General features: G+C 44.2%; 1 protein-coding gene across 1 annotated transcript in view; it reads left to right on the top strand.

Annotated features, from left to right (window-relative positions):
- The first annotated feature begins 751 nt into the window (after nt 1-751).
- Nucleotides 752-20,316, top strand: part of CDON (cell adhesion associated, oncogene regulated) — a 220,078-nt gene continuing 200,513 nt past the window's right edge. Inside the window, exon 1 of the mRNA XM_073603479.1 lies at nt 752-1,004. The gene's annotated coding sequence lies outside the window, so the exon portion shown is untranslated. The remainder of the gene's footprint in view (nt 1,005-20,316) is intronic.

Genomic DNA, 20,316 nt, shown 5'->3' on the forward strand with positions numbered 1-20,316 from the left:
ATTATGCAGTCTTGTGCCCAGCGCTCTGTGTAATATGCAATCCTCTGTCATTTGCCAATAAAAAAAAAAAAAAATATGAATATAAAAAAAATGATTTCAATTTAAAAATCTGATCACCTTAGATAAAGGTGAACTATTACTTTAAGAAAAAGCAGAACATAAAAAAATGGAGCACAAAATGAATCCCACATTGGTCAATTATCTTCCTTGTTTTTGTTTCTGTAAAGAACGGGGAGGGAAGCCATATTGGTTGCTATAAAAAAAACACTTGCTCCTGTTTTGTGTTTGTTTTGCTTTTTGGAACCTGTTTTCCATCCAACTGCTTCTCTGTTACCTCCATTTTCCTAAATCAGTCCCATTCTTTTTAATGGTATTGTTCTGAATTAAAAAAAAAAAAAAAAAGGAACTTTCCTTTGGCCTCATTTTATCAGCAACATATTTTACACCGTTGTGTTCTCTCACTTCGCTGGGGAGTGTAATAACTAAAAGTATACATATTGGCGCTGGCGAGAGAACGAACGTTTCTCCTCAGAAATTATCAGCAGGGGCTCCCTCCATCCAAAACACATGTTTTTTTTACCACTGTTCCTGTTATCTTGAATATTTCCTGCATGTTTGTTGCCATGGCAATGCTCTCACTGAGGATGGACTGTTTACTAGGCCTCTAGGACATGAAGCAGGCATGTGTTGTCAATTTCCAAAATTAAAAAAAAAAAGTGAAATTTTTCTTGCAATCGTCCTTCTTTTTTTTTTTTTTTCTTCAGAACAATCTAAGACAAGAACCATCCCTTCCGCTCCGTTTCTTCTTCTCTGCATTTTCAAAGCTATCCTGGCTCTCGCTCCCCTTCAGAGAAAGTTTTTTTGGCCGCTGAGTAAGAGTCACTGGGCAAAGAGCCACAGCGGAGGGGCTTAGCTGAGAAGGAAGAGATGAGTTAAGTGTCTACAGGCTGAGCTGAGCGTTAGACGGGCGAAGCAGCGACGGGAGACACTGCAGGGCTGGCGAGGTGAGTGCCGCTGATTTTTAATTACAATCACTCAACAAAAGATATTTTAGTCGCTTTGTGGGAATTGGAAACATTACCTGGGAAACGATATATATATATATTTTTTTAAACTAAAAAAAAAAAAAAAAAAAAAAAAAAAAAAAGCTTCTAGAGGACAGCATGCAAATGGCTGTAATCTGTAAACTTACACAAAATAAAAAAAAAATCATCTTTAATAAAAAAATATTTTTAGATTTATCAACCCCCTAAAAAAATCAATTAAACTGTCAGCTGGTTGAGGAAATTTAGATTGTAAATAAAAATGGGACAGGTTCCTATTTAATTGCATTGAGCAAACAGCAGTGACCTACATCGGGGTAATACAGTTATATGAAAGGCGAACTGTGATTGGTTGCGGCTGGTTACTGCAATATGGAGGTCGATTTACTAAAAAAGTTGGTAGCCAATCAGCTTCTCACTTCAGCTTGTTCAATTAGGCTTTGACAATAAAACCTGGAAGCTGATTGGTTGCTATGCACAGCTGCACCAGATTTTGCGCTCTCCAGTTTTAGTAAATCGACCTCTAAACCTCACTCGTTAAGCCATTTTTTTTTACAAAATTTTTTTTTTTTTTTGGTACTAAGAGATGTAGGCTGGTGTGAATTTCTAAAAGGAAGAATTTAAAAATGGTTGAAGTTGCAATTGATGGCAGGGATCATCTGACAGCTTGAAAAATGGAAAGAATAGAAGCCAAGAGGACCTGTTACAGTATACCGCTAATTCAATTAGTAGCAAGAGAGAATAGTCTCTGCACAGTTTAGCCAATGACCATGAAGTAACAATAGGCTGGGGAAGCAGTGCTCTAGTTCATGGGTACTGATAAGTGCCAGCATGGCATTCTGGGAGTTCCAGTACTAACACAGGTTGCTCATAGGAAAAAAAAAAAGTACTATGCATGCAATAGTTTACTAATTGAAGCAAAAGGGTTGATTTACTAAAACGGAAGGGTGCAAAATCTGGTGCAGCTGTGCATGGTAGCAAATCAGCTTCTACCTTCAGCTTGTTCAATTAAAGTGATTGTAAGGGATTTTTTTTATTTTTTTAATTAACAAACATGTCATATTTACCTCCACTGTGCAACATCCTCTTCTGGGGTCCCCTGGCGGCTCTCGCGGCTCCTTCCCGCATCAGATAACCCCCTAGGAGAAGCGATCTCCCAAGGGGGTTACCTTGTGGGCGCACTCCCAAGTCCAGCATTCAGTGTCCACAGACACGAATGCCGGACTCGGCCCCGCCCCCCCGGCGCACACGTAATTAGATCTGAATGACAGCAGCGGGAGCCAATGGCTGCGCTGCTATCAATCTATCCAATCAAGAGCCAGGGACCCCGTGGAAAGAGGTACAGCGCGTCCCCGCCGAGGAGATGAAGGGGCTCAGGTAAGTAAAACGGGGGCTGGGGGGCCTGTGACGGCCAGGTGTTTTTTCACCTTAATGCATAGGATGCATTAAGGTGAAAAAACACAAGGGTTTACAAACCCTTTAAGCTTTGGCAAAAAAAATCTGGAAGCTGATTGGCTACCATGCACAGCTGCACCAGATTTTGCACTCTCCAGTTTTAGTAAATCAACCCCAAAATGTTTCTGCTGAAGCTGTTATCTGGAACGATATCATGGTCTACAAGCCATTTTGAACAATGCACTTGACCATCCTGGAGTGGCGCACCATCAAACTCTCACAGATTTCTGCTGTAAAGTCGGAGACTTAAATAAAAGGAGCCCAAACCATTGGTTTTCCACTGCTGGTGACATTTTAAAAAGTTAGCCTTAGGGCCATATCAGATGGGCGATTTTTTTGCAACAATCTTTTTTTTTTTTTTTTCTTCCAAAAGGAATCATAGTCTTTTTCTATGGAATTGCTAACTCTGGTGGAGTTTGGGCAACATTTTATGTCAATGACCTTAGTCGCCCTGCAGTCACCTCTATGGATTAGCTACACCAACCCAATGCTGTAGTTTACCTATTGTGACTTGTAGCAGCGACAAATCGCTTCTTAGCGAAAAAAACTGAATTGTTAGCTAACAAATTCCTGTTAATCGCTAGCATTAGAGATTTGTAGCGGTATTTTATCACTGCTACAAAAATCGCCTGTCTGTCGCCATGGCCCTAAGGCTGGTGTCAGGTGGGAGGAATTGCTCCCTTGCTAGGTGAGGCAGTGAGATGTCACTCCCATGAATGGTGATTGAGATTTGTCAGCATCCTGGGGAGAGATTCAGCTGCCTCCCCTGCCATTAGTGAGAAAACCACCAGCATTGTAATTGATACGGGGCAGGGGGATACCATCAGGACATACAGGCATCCCCTTAGCAACTCTGATGCTGGTGATTTTGTCGCTAGCAGCAGCTGAGGCAGCTGAATCTCTCCCCAGAATGCTGACAGATCTCAATCACCATCCATGGCAGTGACATCCCACTACCTCCGCCAGCAAGGGAGCAATTCTGTTGGGACAAACAAGCAACCTCTTGGCGATCCTGCCATTGGTGATTGCAACCAATCGCCAGCAGCAGGATCACTAGTGGCAGAGTCACCCATCTACCATCAGCCCAAGGCTAGACTTATGCTGGCCATACACTATACGAAAAATCGGCCGAACCCATTTTCGAAAAACGAACATTCGGCCGTGAGCGCAAACGATAGTGCCATCATGTAATGACCGATAAATCGTTCAGTGGACATAAATGAATGCATTTTTTGTTTGTTTTTTTACATATACCTAGTGCAGTCAGTTCGGACGGGAAACACATTGACCTTTCAATTTTTCGTTTGTTCGGCAGAAAATTTCCAAACTTGTCCTTCGTTTTTTCTGCTCAAAAACGCCTCAACGATTATCGATTTTGTGCCCATTAATTGACCGAAAAACGAACTGTCTAAATGACCGAATTTCGGCCGATTTTTCGTATAGTGTATGGCCAGCATAAGAATAAAAACCTCTCTGCTACTTGAGATTTAACTGCTTGTTGACAGTTAACCACTTGAGCTGCGGAAGATTTTACCCCCTTTTTCTTTTGCTATTCAGCACTGGGCTACTTTAACTGGTAATTGCGCGGTCATAAAATTTATATCATTTGTTTCCCCACAAATAGAGCTTTCTTTTGCTGGTATTTGATCACCACTGGCTTTTTTATTTTTTTGCACAATAAAGGGAAAAATAGTAAACATTTTGAAAACAAAAACTATATTTTTTACTTTCTGTTATAAAACATATCCAATAAAAAAAATTAAAAAATCTAATTTCTTCATAAATTTAGGGCAAAAGGTATTCTGCTACATGTCTTAAAAAAAAAAAAAAAAATCCTGAAAAGTGTATATTGATTGGTTTTTGTGTAAGTTATAGCGTCTACAAACTATGAGATATATACTGGAATTTTTATACTATTTTATACTATACTATACTACTAATAGCGGTGATCAGTGACTAATAGCGGGACGATCTGACACTAACTGATACTGAGTGGGAACTGGCTAACTGCCAGTGACATCTCCACTGACACTAATACAGTATACAGTGCTAATAATATACACTGACACTGTACTAATGGCACTGGCTGGGAAGGGGTTAACATCTGGGGCAATCATAGGGTTAATGTGTGCTTAACAACGTGTACGGTGAGCTGCTTTTACTAAGTGCTGTGCCAGTTTTTATCCCCACAAAAACCAGCACATCGCTGCTGTCAGAATAAAGCTTTGTGTTGAGCTCTCTCCTGTCACTTGCTCCGACTATCGGTGGTTCTTAGCGATAAATCATTGGCCGGGGGCCGGTGATCGACATGTGCTGGAGCCAGTAACAACACAGCCGGGTGGGTGCACGCCCCTACCCGGAAATGCAGAATCATGTGTGTGTATATATATATATATATATATATATATATATATATATATATATATATGTGATTCTGCGCAGCTGGCCCCCACTGTAGTAGTAAAACTACAGTGTGTGGTTGGGAAGTGGTTAACCTTGTTAGCATTATATTGATTTTAATGTTCTGGAAATGGGTTGTTGCCAACAAGCAGTTACATGTCTTGTTAGCAAAAAGATTTTGGGCTCTTTCACACAGGTGTTGGAAAAAAAAAAGGCAGTTGGGTTGGATATTTTCTGCTTCTCGACTGCCTGCCAGAGCCACTCAAAATATGATAGAATAGGGAGGGGATAGAGGTGTATACACTGCAGTGATAGCATTGCCTTGTGTTGCAGCAAAATGAACGCAGCCTTCAAAGTTCGGCAGGCGTTGGTGCTTTGCCACTGCTTTCCATTCCATTGAAAACGTGCCACAAGCGCACTGTAAATGCTCCTATGGCATTTACAGCACATTTAAGGCCTTGCTGCAAAGCATTAAAATTGATCATTTCACATTTTAGCCTTGTAAAAAAATATGAGGAGCGTTGACTGACGTGACTTGAGTACCTGTGCAACACGTCCAAAACACACATTAACCAGTTAAGGATTTGCTCTATAGCAGATTTACTGCTACAGGGCAATCCTCCTGTGCACAAACACATATACATATATATATATACGTGATTCTGCACTGATAGGGGGGGAAAGGAATACAATCCATCACATTCCTTAGTAAAAGCTCCTCACACAGTATAGTAAAACACTGGTTAGGCACACAGTTAACCCTTTGCTTGCCCTAGATGTTTAACCCCTTTCCCAGCCAGTGTCATTAGTACAGTGACAGTGCAACTTTTTAGCACTGATCACTGTATTCGTGTAACTGGTTTCAAAAGTGCCAGTTAGAGTCCTGTTGGGTGCCGCAATATTACAGCCCCGCCAAAAGTCGCTGATCGTCGCCATTACTAGTATAAAAATAAATAAAAATTTCAGTATATATACCATTGTTTGTTGACGCTATAACTTTTTAAAGCAAACTAATCAATATACGCTTATTCTGATTTTTTTTTTTACAAAAATGTGTAGCAGCATACATATTGGCCTGAATTTATGAAGGATTTTGATGTTTTTAATTTTTTTGTATTGGATGTGTTTCATAGCAGAAAGTAAGAAAAATATTGGGGGTTTTTTTTCAAAATTTTTGGTATTTTTTTGTTTATAGAGCAAAAAATGAAAAAATGCAGAGATGATCAAATACCATCAAAAGAAAGTTCTATTTGTAGGAAAAAAATGATATAAATTTTATTTATGTACAGCGCTGCACGACCGCGCAATTGTCCGTTAAAGTAAGGTAGTGCCGTATAGCAATATTAGGCCTGTTCATAAGGGGGGGGGGGGGGTAAATCTTCTGGAGGTCAAGTGGTTAAAGCTATAAGGGTGTTAATGCTTGTTAAAGGCTGCTTTAAAATTCCAAGCTTGTGTGAAAGAATTCCTGACTGCCCATGTAGCCTTTGCCTGAGCAGTAACTTCTACATTGCGTCAATCAGCTCTACCATACACTGTCCCTGCTTCACATATGACAGGTTCATACCTTTGCAGTTTGCATATTCCAGGTGCATTTTGCGTTGTTCAATACACATTTTTTAATCATTGAATTCAATGGAACCAAAAAGCAGAAAAAGGTCCCTGACCCTTTTCTATAAAATACACTACATCCATAAGAAACCATGTTAAATGGACTGTAGTGTGTTTCTGCAAAACTGAAAACGCACTTTAACCGCTTCAGCCCCGGAAGATTTTTCCCCCTTCCTGACAAGAGCACCTTTTGCGATTCGGCACTGCGTCGATTTAACTGACAATTTTGCGGTCGTGCGACGTTGTACCCAAACAAAATTGATGTCCTTTTTTCCCCACAAATAGAGCTTTCTTTTGGTGGTATTTGATCACCTCTGCGGTTTTTATTTATTGCACTATTACAAAAAAAAGAGCGACAATTTTGAAAAAAACGCATTATTTTTTACTTTTTTCTATAATAAATATCCCCCAAAAATATATAAAAAAACAATTTTTTTCCTCAGTTTAGGCCGATATGTATTCTTCTACATATTTTTGGTAAAAAAAAAAAAAAATCGCAATAAGCGTATATTGATTGGTTTGCGCAAAAGTTATAGTGCCTACAAAATAGGGTATATATTTATAGCATTTTTATTATTTATTTATTTTTTTTTACTAGTAATGGCGGCGATCTGCCATTTTTATCGTGACTACGACATTATGGCGGACACATCGGACAATTTTGACACTATTTTGGGACCATTGGCATTAATACAGCGATCGGTGCTACAAAAATGCATTGATTACTGTAAAAATGTCACAGGCAGTGAAGGGGTTAACACTAGGGGGCGATCAAGGGGTTAATTGTGTTCCCTAGTGTGTGTTCTTACTGTAGGGGGGAGGGGACTGACCAGGGAAGATGACAGATCGCTGTTCATACTTTGTATGAACAGCGATCTGTCACTTCTCCCCTCAGACAACCGGGTTCCCTGTGTTTACACACAGAGATCCTGGTTCTCGCCGTGTTATGATCTATCGCGGGAGCCCGGTGGTCATCGAGACCGCCGGGCACTCGCATGGGCTCCAGGGGCGAGCTGCGGGCGCGCCCCTAGTGGGCACCAGAGGGAGCGACGTAACATAACGGCGATTCGCGCAGCCGAGCCATGTTGCCGCAGTGCGACTGCGGCGGCTGATCGGCAAGCGGGTAAAATGTATGCGTCTTATGCTGGCCATACATGGTCGAATTTCGAAAGAATTTTCTTTTGAAAATCAGAAAATTTGTGCATTTTGTAAACCGATGATGCCACCATTGATTTCGAAATTCAGCCATCCAAGCCTTCAATTCCACCTCATGTTGCTACAGAAAAGAATTTTTGTGGCTGGGAATCTTTTCTTTCCGGGAATTTTCTTTTCTTGCACATGCGCATTTCTTTTTTGATTACATTTCTCGCACGATTCTCCCATCATTGACTAGAAAATCGTTTGTTTTTCAAAAAATTTCCAGCATGTCCGATTACTCAAATTTGATTGCCGCGCGAAAATCGGCTGTTGCTGCAGCCCACTAATGGTGCGAAATATGAACAAAAAATTCTTAGATATGATCTTCGAAAGAAAATTCTTTGAAAATTCGACCCATTTATGGCCTGCCTTATTGAGAAAAGTGTCTGAAAATGAAGAAACCCTTAGCAATCAATTAGCAATCAGGATGCTGGTGTAAGGTAACACCGGATTGGCTGCTTTAGGTTGCTGCGCTTAGTTTACCACGAATGCACATCCTCGTTATGAGCCCCCGTGTATGAAGTCCACAATACACAATAAATCTGGCTGCTGTACACTTTAAATCGCTAATGTCCCCGATTCATTCTCCTTAAACGATCTTCCCCAAGCTCCTCGTGTATGATTTCAAAGATAATTTGGCCTCGTGCCCTCAGCTGTTAACCACAAAATTGCTTTATTTGTTTCTTTTAACACTTGTAAAGTAAATTCATATTGTATCAGGAAGATAGCGCGTACCCAGGACCAGATGTTAGATCAGGAGCTGCGCTAGAAGCCTGGGAAGCCCGTGCGATTTCGCCGTCATTGCATTTTCAGACGTCAGACGGATAACAAAGTTGTGTTTATTCTCTTTAACAGTCTGTTGTAGAACTGAGAATAAACAAGCGTTAGCCTTTCTGCTCTGCAAAAGAACTTAGCTCAATGCGGCTGACGGGACAGAACGGAATTCTGCTTCCGCCATGGGTAATCTGGGACCCATTAGATGCAAGTCCGTTCTCTTCCAGCCCCACATAATATTTCTTCTTATCCCTGAGCGTCAATGCTTGTTATGTCTGGCTATACATCCCACAGACACGGCCCTTGTTTTCTGATTACGTAGCCTTCACCTGTTTCCAATGTACAGAAAACCTTCTGGTCCTGGACGTAAAGATGACTTATTTTTTGATAAGCCTGCGTCTATTTTGGAATGCAAAGTCCTGACTGCTGAGAAGCTTAGTCTTGTCTTAACCCCCAACTTATTTAAAGCACAACAAAACCTTGCCCCCCAAAAAGACACATAGACCACTTTAAGTTGGAAGTAGGGCAAGGCCACAGCTTTATTGAACATCTTAATTTAACAACCTTCAAAATACGAATACCATGCCGGTCACGGTTACACCGTGAGCATCTATAACCAAACCATATAGTCTAAGAGGCCTGTCTCCACTATCAGTGCGAGACAGGCATTAAACTGACCCCATAATTAACTTGAGGGCAATGCCCATAAAGTAATACCAATTGCTGGCAAGGTAAAGCCGCCAAGGAAGCTGTGACGAGCACACAATGGGAGGGCGGGTGGGCAACTCTTGTGACGTCAACTTCTCTTGAAAGTAGTGGGGCGTGCCTCCGCGTAGCCTTTTCTAGAGTTCCACCCAGTCACCTCGTGCCATTGTAGCCAATCCCAACGGAGCCACTCCGACTCCCTGATTAGGTTGACGTCTTGCTTGGTTGCCAAGCATCCAGCAGTCAAGGCTGCCTTTCCTTAGGACGGGGCGGGTCAAGGAGCCTTAATTTTTTAAGATTCTGGATTGTAATATTGTAATATGTGTTTATTATTTATTTCCTTATTTCTGTATATTTTGGTAATCTGGGGTATTTCTGGACCTCATGGGTCAGGTTATATAGTTGTATTAAAGTGGTTTACAAGGTGGTCTTAAACTAAAGACCACCCCTCGTTTTTGGATATCTATAGATTTTCTTTTTATTTCATACATTTTTTGAAGTACTAAGTGTACTTCCATCCTAGCTCGGCCATGGCGCAGGACGTCATGACCTCTTCCGTGGCAAGCTCTCCTCTTTCACCCTGCCGCCTTCTGGGATCTGTGTGTGTCCCTGAAGACGAGCTGGCCATTCATAAAGCGCCGTGCGACTTGCGCATGTGCAGTAGGAAACCGGCTCCACTGCCGGTTTCCCTTAGTTGGAATGGCGGCGCCTGCACCCGACCCGGTGGACGAATCGGCCTCGGGGGGGGGGGGGGGGCAACATCGCTGGTTCCCCGGACAGGTAAGTGTCCTTATTAAAAGTCAGCAGCTACAGTATTTGTAGCTGCCGACTTTTTAAAAAAAACTTTTTATGCGGCTGGAACTCCGCTGTTAGGTCTTTTGCACACTGCAGCTCGAAAAAGATAAAATACAGTCCATTAATTGTAATGTGCCTATGCACACTGGCGCATAAGCAAGCGCCATGCATTCTTCAATTAAAAAAAATAGAAAAATCTGCTTTTTTTGGTCAGTAATTGTTCGCAAATGCCCATTTACATATTGTGCAGAACAGGAACGCGAAAATTGCGCAAACGCATATACGTGAAAATACGCGCAAACACATACAAAAGAAAAGCGCCGGAAAAAGTAGATGCTCAAACAGGAGTATCGTGTGCAAGAGGCCTCATTGTGGTAATTCTGGATATACATATACAAGGATTAGGAGTGTGTCTATGGGAATGTTTTGGCCATCCCCAAACTGTTCCCCCAAAGTTGAGAGCATGAAATTGTCCAATATGTCTTGGTATGATGATGTCTTAAGACTTCCCCTCACTGGAACTAAGGGGCCAAGCCCAACCTCTGAAAAACAACCCCACACCATAACCCCCCCTCTATCAATTGATCTCTCCCTCACCTCTGGCATCTTCCCCGATGCTCTAAAACATGCACTGGTCACCCCCATACTCAAAAAGTCGTCCTTGGACCCTACCAATCTTAACAACCTACGCCCAATCTCCTTGCTCCCCTTTTCCTCTAAACTCCTTGAACGCCTGGTTTACAACCAACTGAGTGACCACCTCATTAAAAACAACCTTCTCGATCCCCTTCAATCTGGATTTCGCCCTCAACACTCCACAGAAACTGCTCTTTTAAAACTCACAAATGACCTACTAACTGCAAAAACCAACGGACACTATTCTGTACTCCTACTTCTGGATCTTTCAGCTGCCTTTGACACGGTTGACCACCCCCTCCTCCTCAAAAAACTTTACTCCCTCGGTCTCCGTGACTGTGCTCTTCAGTGGCTCTCATCCTACCTATCCCAACGCACCTTCAGTGTCACTTACAATTCTACTTCCTCCACTCCTCTTCCCTTCTCTGTCGGGGTCCCCCAAGGTTCTGTTCTTGGACCTCTTTTATTTTCAATCTACACCTCTTCCCTGGGTCAGCTGATAGCCTCTCACGGCTTTCAATATCATTTCTATGCTGATGACACACAAATCTATCTCTCCACCCCTCAACTCACTCCATCAGTCTCCTCACGCATCACTAACTTACTAACCGACATATCTGTATGGATGTCACACCACTTCCTCAAACTCAACTTGTCCAAAACCGAGCTTATAATATTTCCTCCCCCACGTTCCTCTTCCCCCGACTTCTCTGTCAAGAGCAATGGCAAAACCATCCACCCGTCCCCACATGTCAGGGTACTAGGTGTTATCCTGGATTCTGAACTCTCCTTTCAGCCCCACATCCAATCACTTTCCAAAGCTTGCCGCCTCAACCTCCGCAACATCTCTAAACTACGTCCCTTTCTAACCAATGAAACCACTAAGCTCCTGATTCACTCCCTGGTTATCTCTCGCCTTGACTCCTGCAACTCACTCCTCATTGGCTTACCTTTAAACAGACTATCCCACCTTCAGTCCATCATGAATGCTGCTGCCAGACTCATCCACCTTACAAACCGCTCAGTGTCTGCTACCCCTCTCTGCCAATCCCTCCATTGGCTACCACTCGCCCAACGAATTAAATTCAAAATACTAACAATAAGTTACAAAGCCATCCACAACTCTGCCCCCAGCTAAATCACTAACCTAGTCTCAAAATACCAACCTAATCGCCATCTCCGTTCCTCCCAAGATCTCCTGCTCTCTAGCTCCCTCACCTCCTCCCATATCCGCCTCCAGGACTTCTCCCGAGCCTCGCCCATCCTCTGGAATTCCCTACCCCAATCTGTCAGACTGTCTCCAACTTTATCCACTTTTAGGCGATCCCTGAAAACTTTCCTCTTCAGAGAAGCCTATCCTGCCTCCATCTAACAACTGCACTATTTTCTCCATTAGCTCATCCCCCACAGCTATTACCCTTTTGTATCACTTGACCCTCCCTCCTAGATTGTAAGCTCTAACGAGCAGGGCCCTCTGATTCCTCCTGTATTGAATTGTATTGTACTTGTACTGTCTGCCCTAATGTTGTAAAGCGCTGCGTAAACTGTCGGCGCTATATAAATCCTGTATTATAATAATAATAATAATAATAATTTGGACCAGTGAACAAAGCAAGGTCCATAAAGACATGGATGAGCGAGGTTAGGGTGGAGGAACTTGACTGGCCTGCACAGAGTCCTGACCTCAACCCGATAGAACACCTTTTGGGATGAATTAGAGTGGAGACTGCGAGCCAGGCCTTCTCATCCAACATCAGTGCCTGACCTCACAAATGCGCTTCTAGAAGAATGGTCAAACATTCCCATAGACACACTCCTAAACCTTGTGGACAGCCTTACCAGAAGAGTTGAAGCTGTTATAGCTGCAAAGGGCGGGCCAACTTAATATTGAACCCTACGGACTAAGACGCCATTAAAGATTGTGTGCGTGTAAAGGCAGGCGTCCCAATACTTTTGGTAATATAGTGTGTTTTTATACATGGCCTCTTTAACTGTCTCTGTTTCTATATAGTTGTGTTACTACTGAAAATATGGAGTCTATAAAGTTGACCTTTCATTAAAGTTCCCATGTGGCATGACTCAATAGGGAACGTCAGTCTTTTCACATTGTTATTTTTCTGGACCGCTTACTTGCCCACGAGCTTCTACTTCCAAACTCCTCGTAAACTAAAGCCGGTGTTCTGCCAGAATAGGCGACCCATCAGATTAGCTAACAGAAGTGACGTTCCATCAGCTGAATACTTATTGAGCAAGCGCAGGTTTGCTAATCTGACAGATCACCTGCAGTCATAAGGCGCCAGCGGACATCTTACTACACCCAGCTACATCTTGAATTTCACAGTCATTAGACGAATAAAGTGAGCGTATATAAATCAATATAGTATATTGAGATCTGTCATGCTGTTTCCATGTTATATTTTCAAAGCCAGCAGTAAACATTGTGTTCTGCTGGCAGGGGAGGCTCCCCGCCGGCAGAACATAATAGCGCTGCGGAAGGGATTCCCCCATCAACGCTGACTGCGTTGATGGGGAAATCGAGCAATTTTCTTTCTTTCCACCTGTGATGGAAGGAAAGAAAATTACATGTAATCTATAGGCTGCCTAAAGATTACATGGTTTCTGGCTGCCAGGAGCACTTTGAGTGTTTTGTGTCATTAGGAACTGTACAGACTTGGATGGTGCCTGAAAGGTTTGCAATTAGTTAAAGCGGAGTTCTACTCAAAAGTGGAACTTCCGCTTATCTGGTCTCCTCCCCCCTCCCTCCAGTGCCACATTTGGCACCTTTCAGGGGGAAGGGGGGCACAGGTACCTGTTTTTGAGAGGTCCCCCTTCCCCACTTCCGGAGGCGGCATTGCGGCGCCGTCCCTCGGAAGTTCGGCCCCCCTCCTCCTGCTGGGCCAATTAGAAAGCAAAGCGCCCTTCGCGCATGCGCAGTGGTTAATTGGCTGTAGCAGTATTCGTAGCTGCTGACTTTTTCATGGGGGGGCCGGAACACCTCTTGAAAGTGTTACTAAACCCACAACAGTAAAATCAGTCTGTATATGCAGTAAAACATGCTTGTTATACTCACTGTGGAACCTAAGGGGTTAATCCTCTGCATTGTGTAAAAAGGCTGTTTGACCCGGTCTTCTCTGATCCTCTTCGCCTTCCACTGTCCCCAATCCATCTGCTGATAGTACAGAGCCTTAGAGGCACTCTGCATACGCTCGGTTTGGTGTGTATTGCTAGAGAGTTTTTTTTTGTTTTGTTTTTTTATGGGAGGGTGCATGTGATCAGCACAGGGCCAATCAGCACTTTCCAAACAGAGGACAGGGGTCATGCATAGCTCCCAACTGTCCCCGATTTGGAGCAATGCCCCTCTGTCCCTCATTCCATCTCATTTGTCCCTCATTTTCATAGTTGCCAAGATTGTAAAAAAAAAAGTGGGACACTTTTTGTGGCTGTAGGCGGAGCCATACAATAATTAGGGGGCAGGGCATTCGTTTGTATACGTGGCTTAGGAAAATTACAAGTGCGGCGCGCGAAGCAAAACTGGGCGTGGTTTACGCAGCATAGTGGGCGTGGCTTAAATGGGCGTGGCTCAAGAGCGTGTGGTTAGAGTCTGAGATGAATGAGGGATGGAGAGGGATTAGAGGGGGAGAGGGAAATGACGGGACAGCAGCCCCAGATCCTACACAATAGAAATATGTGTATTCTAGAAAGTTTAACAATCAGCAGATAAAGATAGTCCAAACACCTGGTGTTAGCACTTCAATCATCCCGGCACCATGGTTGTTATGGTGTCAGGATGATTGAAGTGCATTATTTCTATTATTACATTGTAATATAAAATGAAATCATTCAACTCACCATAATGCAGAATCAGTGGGATCCCTGAGCGTGTCACTAGCCACTTCACCTGCCACCAGCCGTCCGTCCTTGCGTCAGATGTCCCAGCAGAGTCCGTCCTTGCATCAAGTTCCTCCAGCAGAGCCCCCCTTACATCAGATGTCCCCAGCGGAGCCCCCCCTCACACCAGGAGTCCCCAGTGGAGCCCCCCTCACACCAGGAGTCCCCAGCGGAGCCCCCCTCACACCAGGAGTCCCCAGCGGAGCCCCCTCTTACGTCAGGTGTCCCCGGCGGAGCCCCCCCTCACGTCAGGTGTCCCCGGCAGAGCCCCCCCTCACATCAGGTGTCCCCGGCGGAGCCCCCCCTCACATCAGGTGTCCCCGGCGGAGCCCCCCCTCACATCAGGTGTCCCCGGCGGAGCCCCCCCTTACATCAGGTGTCCCCGGCAGAGCCCCCCTCACATCAGGTGTCCCCGGCGGAGCTCCCCCTCACATCAGGTGTCCCCGGCGGAGCTCCCCCTCACATCAGGTGTCCCCGGTAGAGCTCCCCCTCACATCAGGTGTCCCCGGTAGAGCCCCCCCTCACATCAGGTGTCCCCAGTGGAGCCCCCCTTGCAGCAGGTGTGTGTCCCCAAAGGAGCCCCCCCTCACATCAGGAGTCCCACAGCGGTGCGCCCCCCCCACTCAGAGGTGTCCTAGTAGTCACGTGTCCGCAGCACGGCTAGTATCAGACAGGAAGACGGCTGGGGGGGCTAGACCGGAGCTCCTGCGTCGCCTCCCACTCTCCGCCCCGCTCCGCCTCACCCCGCCTACCCCCCCCGCCCCGCTGCCAGTCTGTAAAGGAAAGGGGCGGGGGGGAGGCGGGGTGATGCGGAGTGGGGCGGCGACGCAGGAGCTCCGTCTAGCCCCCCCCAGCCGTCTTCCTGAACTTCATCAAAATGGCGGCCGGCGGAGACATTGTCTCCGCCGGCCGCGGACCTCTAGCGGCGGAACCGGATTTCATTTTTTTTCCCGGGACACCAGAAATTCAGGAATTGGGCCCAAGTCCCGGGAATGTCCCAGGAAATCCGGGACAGTTGGCAAGTATGCATTTTGGTCTGATCTATATAGTTGTATATAAAATGCACTTTTTATTTTTCAAAAGGTGTTTCCCAGTGCTAAACCTTTCATCTGATTTCTAGATTGCTGCATTTGTACATTTTAAAAGCCAATATAAAGGAATAGTAGTGGTAAAAAAAAAATCCTTGTGGATTTAATTAACCTTCTTTTTTTTTTTTGGTTAATTCTCCTTTAAGGGGTGTGGCAGGGGGTGTGTCCTATGCCTACATACATTTGTTAGTAGGTGTCCCTCATTCCCATCTCAAAATGTTGGGAGGTATGCTCATGCCGCCTCATAGGCCTGTCAGAGGAGAATGAAAACATCTCCTACAAGCTTTAACCAGTGCTTGGCCAGACACTAATAGAAGTCACAAGACTGCTATATACTGCTGATGAGAAAAGGTGAACTACAGCCCATTAAAAGGTATTTAGCCTTTTATATGTACTAAAATAATTGCATTTCCCTGTTTTGTGTACTGTGGAAGACCAGATATACTGAATGCAGGCTCCTGGGTTTAGTAACACTTTGAAACAGCCTTTTTCACAGTTTTTTCAGTAGTGGCAACATTTAAAGGAATGCAAAATCTCGGAGCATACCAGTCTAAAATGTAAAAAACTTAAATGTTCCTTATCAATAAGAAACCTCAACCTGGGATGATGCATACAACCATTTTGATGAAATTAACTTCTCATCAGATTCCCCCCCTAAGGGCAGAGGTCCCCCCATTACAGAGTCAGTTTCCTATAATTTCAGTCTCCCCTAAACATAGGAGACCTACATCACATCAGAGTACCCCCATGACTCTCCCCATTATAGTCCCCCAACATCATAGAGTCCCTACTATCACTCTCCTCTCATCCATCTCTGATCTAGGGCAAACTGGGTTTCCTGTTCATGCAAACCTCCCAACATTTTGAGATGGGAATGAGGGACACCTACTAGCAAATGTATGTAGGCATAGGACACGCCCCCTGCCACACACGTTTAAAGGAGAATTATCCCAAAAAAAAGGTTAATTAAATCCACAAGAGCTTTTTTTTTTACCACTAATATTCCTTTATATTGGCTTTCAGAATTTACAAATGCAGCAATTTAGAATTTGGATGAAAGGTTTAGTTCTGGGAAACACTTTTTGAAAGATAAAAAGTGCATTTTATATACAACTATATAGATCAGACCAAAATGAGGGTCATATGAGGGGGAAAGAGGGACAGAGGGACATTGCTCCAAATCAGGGACAGTCCCTCGAAATCAGGGAGAGTTGGGAGCTATGTGTTCATGGCACCCTGGGAGAATGTAAATGGCACCCTGGTTGAGAAACACTGAGTCAAAAAAATCAGCAAGGTACAACACATTGAAGCACTACTAAGTAGGAAGCACGGCAACAACATGAAAAACAAAAAACAAAGTGAACTTGATTTATTGCCTGTAAAATAAAGAGTTGCACTCATACCTCCCAACCTTTTGAGATGGGAATGAGGGACGCCTATCAGCAAAAGTATGCAGGCATAGGACACACCCCTTGCCACACCCCCTTAAAGGAGAATAGTAAAAAAAAAAAATAAGATTGGTTAAACCCACAAGTGCTTTTTTTACTACTACTATTCTTTTATATTGGCTTTTGGAATTTACAAATGCAGCAATTTAGAAATCAGATGAAAGGTTTAGGGCTGGAAAACACTTTTTGATAGATAAAAAGTGTATTTTATATACAACTATATAGATCAGACCAAAATGAGGGACAAATGAGGAGGAACGAGGGACAGAGGGGCATTGCTCCAAATCAGGGACAGTCCCTCTCGAAATCAGGGACAGTTGGGAGCTATGGTTGCACCATGTATAATGTGCTAAACAATCCAGACTTCCTCAGTTGGTTCCTCATATGAATTCCCAGTCATAACACTATCTGCATGGAGTTTGCGTGACCCTCCTTGTGCCTGCGTGGGTTTCCCCCAGGTACTCCGGTTTCCTCCCACACTTCAAAGACATGCTGGTAGGTTAATTGGCTCCTGTCTACATTGGCAATGCTATGTGTGCATGTGAGGTAGGAACCTTAGATTGTAAGCTCCTTGATGGCAGGGACTGATGTGAATGTACAGTATGTAAAGCGCTGTGTAAATTGTTGTCACTATATAAATACCTATAATAAAATAAATTAATAATAGCCAGCATTCCATATACAGTCCGCAGGTGAGCATATTCCCTCCACGACCCGCATCATGCTTGCGCATATCCAGAGAGATTCGGTCTCTGAGGGTCTTGAGGCACTCAGCTTCGCTAAACAAAACCAGCTCTTGCCAACGTACGGCCTCATTCAAGAAATTTGGAATAAGGCAAAATACCTACACCAGGTAACGGGGTATACGAAATATTGCCCGATATGGCACAAAAAAAACTTGGAGCTAGCCAAATTAGTGCATGACGCTAGATGGAAGGTATATGGGATAGTCTATATGTCCCAGATCTTTAAGGATGGTGTCCTGTTACTGTTTGCCTCCCTGCAGGCTATATATTCATTACCTGCCCATATGCACTTTTATCGGGCGAAGGGGGCTGCACAGGATTGGCGTTTATCTCACACTCCTATTTTTAATCTAATTCAAATGGCTGAAAGCTCTAAGGGTTTTATCTCTCAATGCTACAGCATGTTGCTGTCTGAAGGGTCACCCTGGCAAGGCGATTTCGAGTTTGGAGAGGGACCTGGGGCCGATATCGGGTGAACAGCGGGAGGAGGCGTCAGGGCTGGTGCAAGGATTTTTGACACCCTAGGCGAAACCTAATTTTGCCGCCCCCGTTGGCTCCACCCCTGACTCGACCCCCTCCCCCCTGCCCATGTATACCCCACCTTTTTAATGAAGCGCCCATCAAATGCAGCCCACCAGGCCCATTAAATGCAGCCTCACCAGCGCCCATCAAATGCAGCCTCACCAGCACCCATTAAATGCAGCTTCATCGGTGGACCTCAAATGCAGCCTCATCAGCGCCCATCAATGCAGCCTACCAGCGCCCATCACATGCAGCCTCACCAGCGCCCATCAAATGCAGCCTCACCAGCACCCATCAAATGCAGCCTACCAGCACCCATCAGTGCAGCCTACCAGCACCCATCAATTCAGCCGCACCAGCGCCCATCAAATGTAGCCTCACCAGCGCCCATCAAATGCAGCCTACCAGTGCCCATCAATGCAGCCTACCAGTGCCCATCAATGAATGTTTGCTTGTTTCTATTAATTCTGTAGTTGGGACACAGACACAGTCCTCCGCCACTGCTGAGCCTCTGACACTATGTGCGAAAGGAGCGGCGGCTACCTGCTGATGCTGAGACTTACTGCAGAGAGAAGAGAGTAGGAACACCAGTGGCTGGGCGCCCTAGGTAGCAGGGCACCCTAGGCAGCTGCCTAGTTTGCCTAGTGGTAGTACCGGCCCTGGGAGGTGTATCAGGCTGAAGTAACCTGCTCCCTAAATGTGGCTCAGAAACTATCCCAACTATATATTCTTCTACGCTCTCACTATACTCCCCTAAGGCTCTATAAGATGGGGTACAGCACTGATTCTCATTGTCATAGATGCAAAAGAGGTCATGGGGACTTCATCCATTTACTATGACGTTGCCCTTACATCCTTACTGGAAACAGTTTGTAGACACAATAAATATGGTATTTGGGGTACAACTTTCATTGGACCCTAAACGTTGCCTACTGAATGTTTTGGAGGATGTCATTGAGGATGAGCATCCTAGGATAGCGTTGGGAAGGGCCCTCTTTCTTACCTGTAGGTTACTTCTAGTAATGTGGAAGTAATCCAGATCCCCCTAAACACAAGTCCTGGGTGGCGTCTGTGGGCAAGGCTTTTCTTCTAGAAAACTAAATGTATACACGCCGGGTATGTCCCGGGAAGTTTGAAAAGCTTTGGGGAAGGTGGCTGGATACCCCTGGACTTAGCCTAAAGTAATTGGTATACCAGAGAGTGTTTGTGTGTCCGAACAGACCATAATAGTCAGAGGATTATTTTTGATTTGGACAGTTTTATGTGATTTAGTCGCACTTAAGGTATAGCTTTTGATATACATTGCACATATATTTGATTTTGCCTATGTAACTACAGTTGTTGGTCATGCCAGTGAATGCAACTGAGTAATGCATTATCTTATTGTTGGACTCTAATGTTATTTGTTTATCACAATAAACATTTTCCTGATTAAAAAAAAAAAATAGCCAGCATATAGGAACTTGTAGCCCAGACTGCAACCCGGGTGGCCTTACAGTCCAGCTAGAACCTTATTAGGAACAGGATGAATCACAAGGCAGGCAGACATATCCCATTGACCATACAAGAGCCCCACAGCTCAGATATGTTACAAAGCTCCACCTCTTCCTCAGATAACTGCCACTTACAGTACTATACCTTGTGACCTCCCTTCATTCCACATATCCCAGTGCCCTTTTTTTGTTATTATTAGCTTTTGATTGTGGACTTTGGGTCACCCCTCCAGTGAGTGCACCCTGTGTTGTGTTAAGTAGGAAGCAAAGTCTGCATATGTAATATGAGAACATGTAATGATAATGTAGCCCTGTCGTTACAAATTAGACTTTTAAACAAGATTATTTAAACATTAACACCGATTGATAGGATTATTTACTTTTGTTTCCAAGTATATAGTTATGTTTTTATTTTCTCCATGATTTGATTATTGTAATTTTTATGTTCTCCCTATCTTTCTTATCCTCAGAATGCATTTTTAACTTTTCAAACGTTTTTGCTCACCATAGGTATTATG

This window comes from Aquarana catesbeiana, linkage group LG10, assembly GCF_042186555.1.
Source record: "Aquarana catesbeiana isolate 2022-GZ linkage group LG10, ASM4218655v1, whole genome shotgun sequence".
Taxonomy (NCBI): domain Eukaryota; kingdom Metazoa; phylum Chordata; class Amphibia; order Anura; family Ranidae; genus Aquarana; species Aquarana catesbeiana.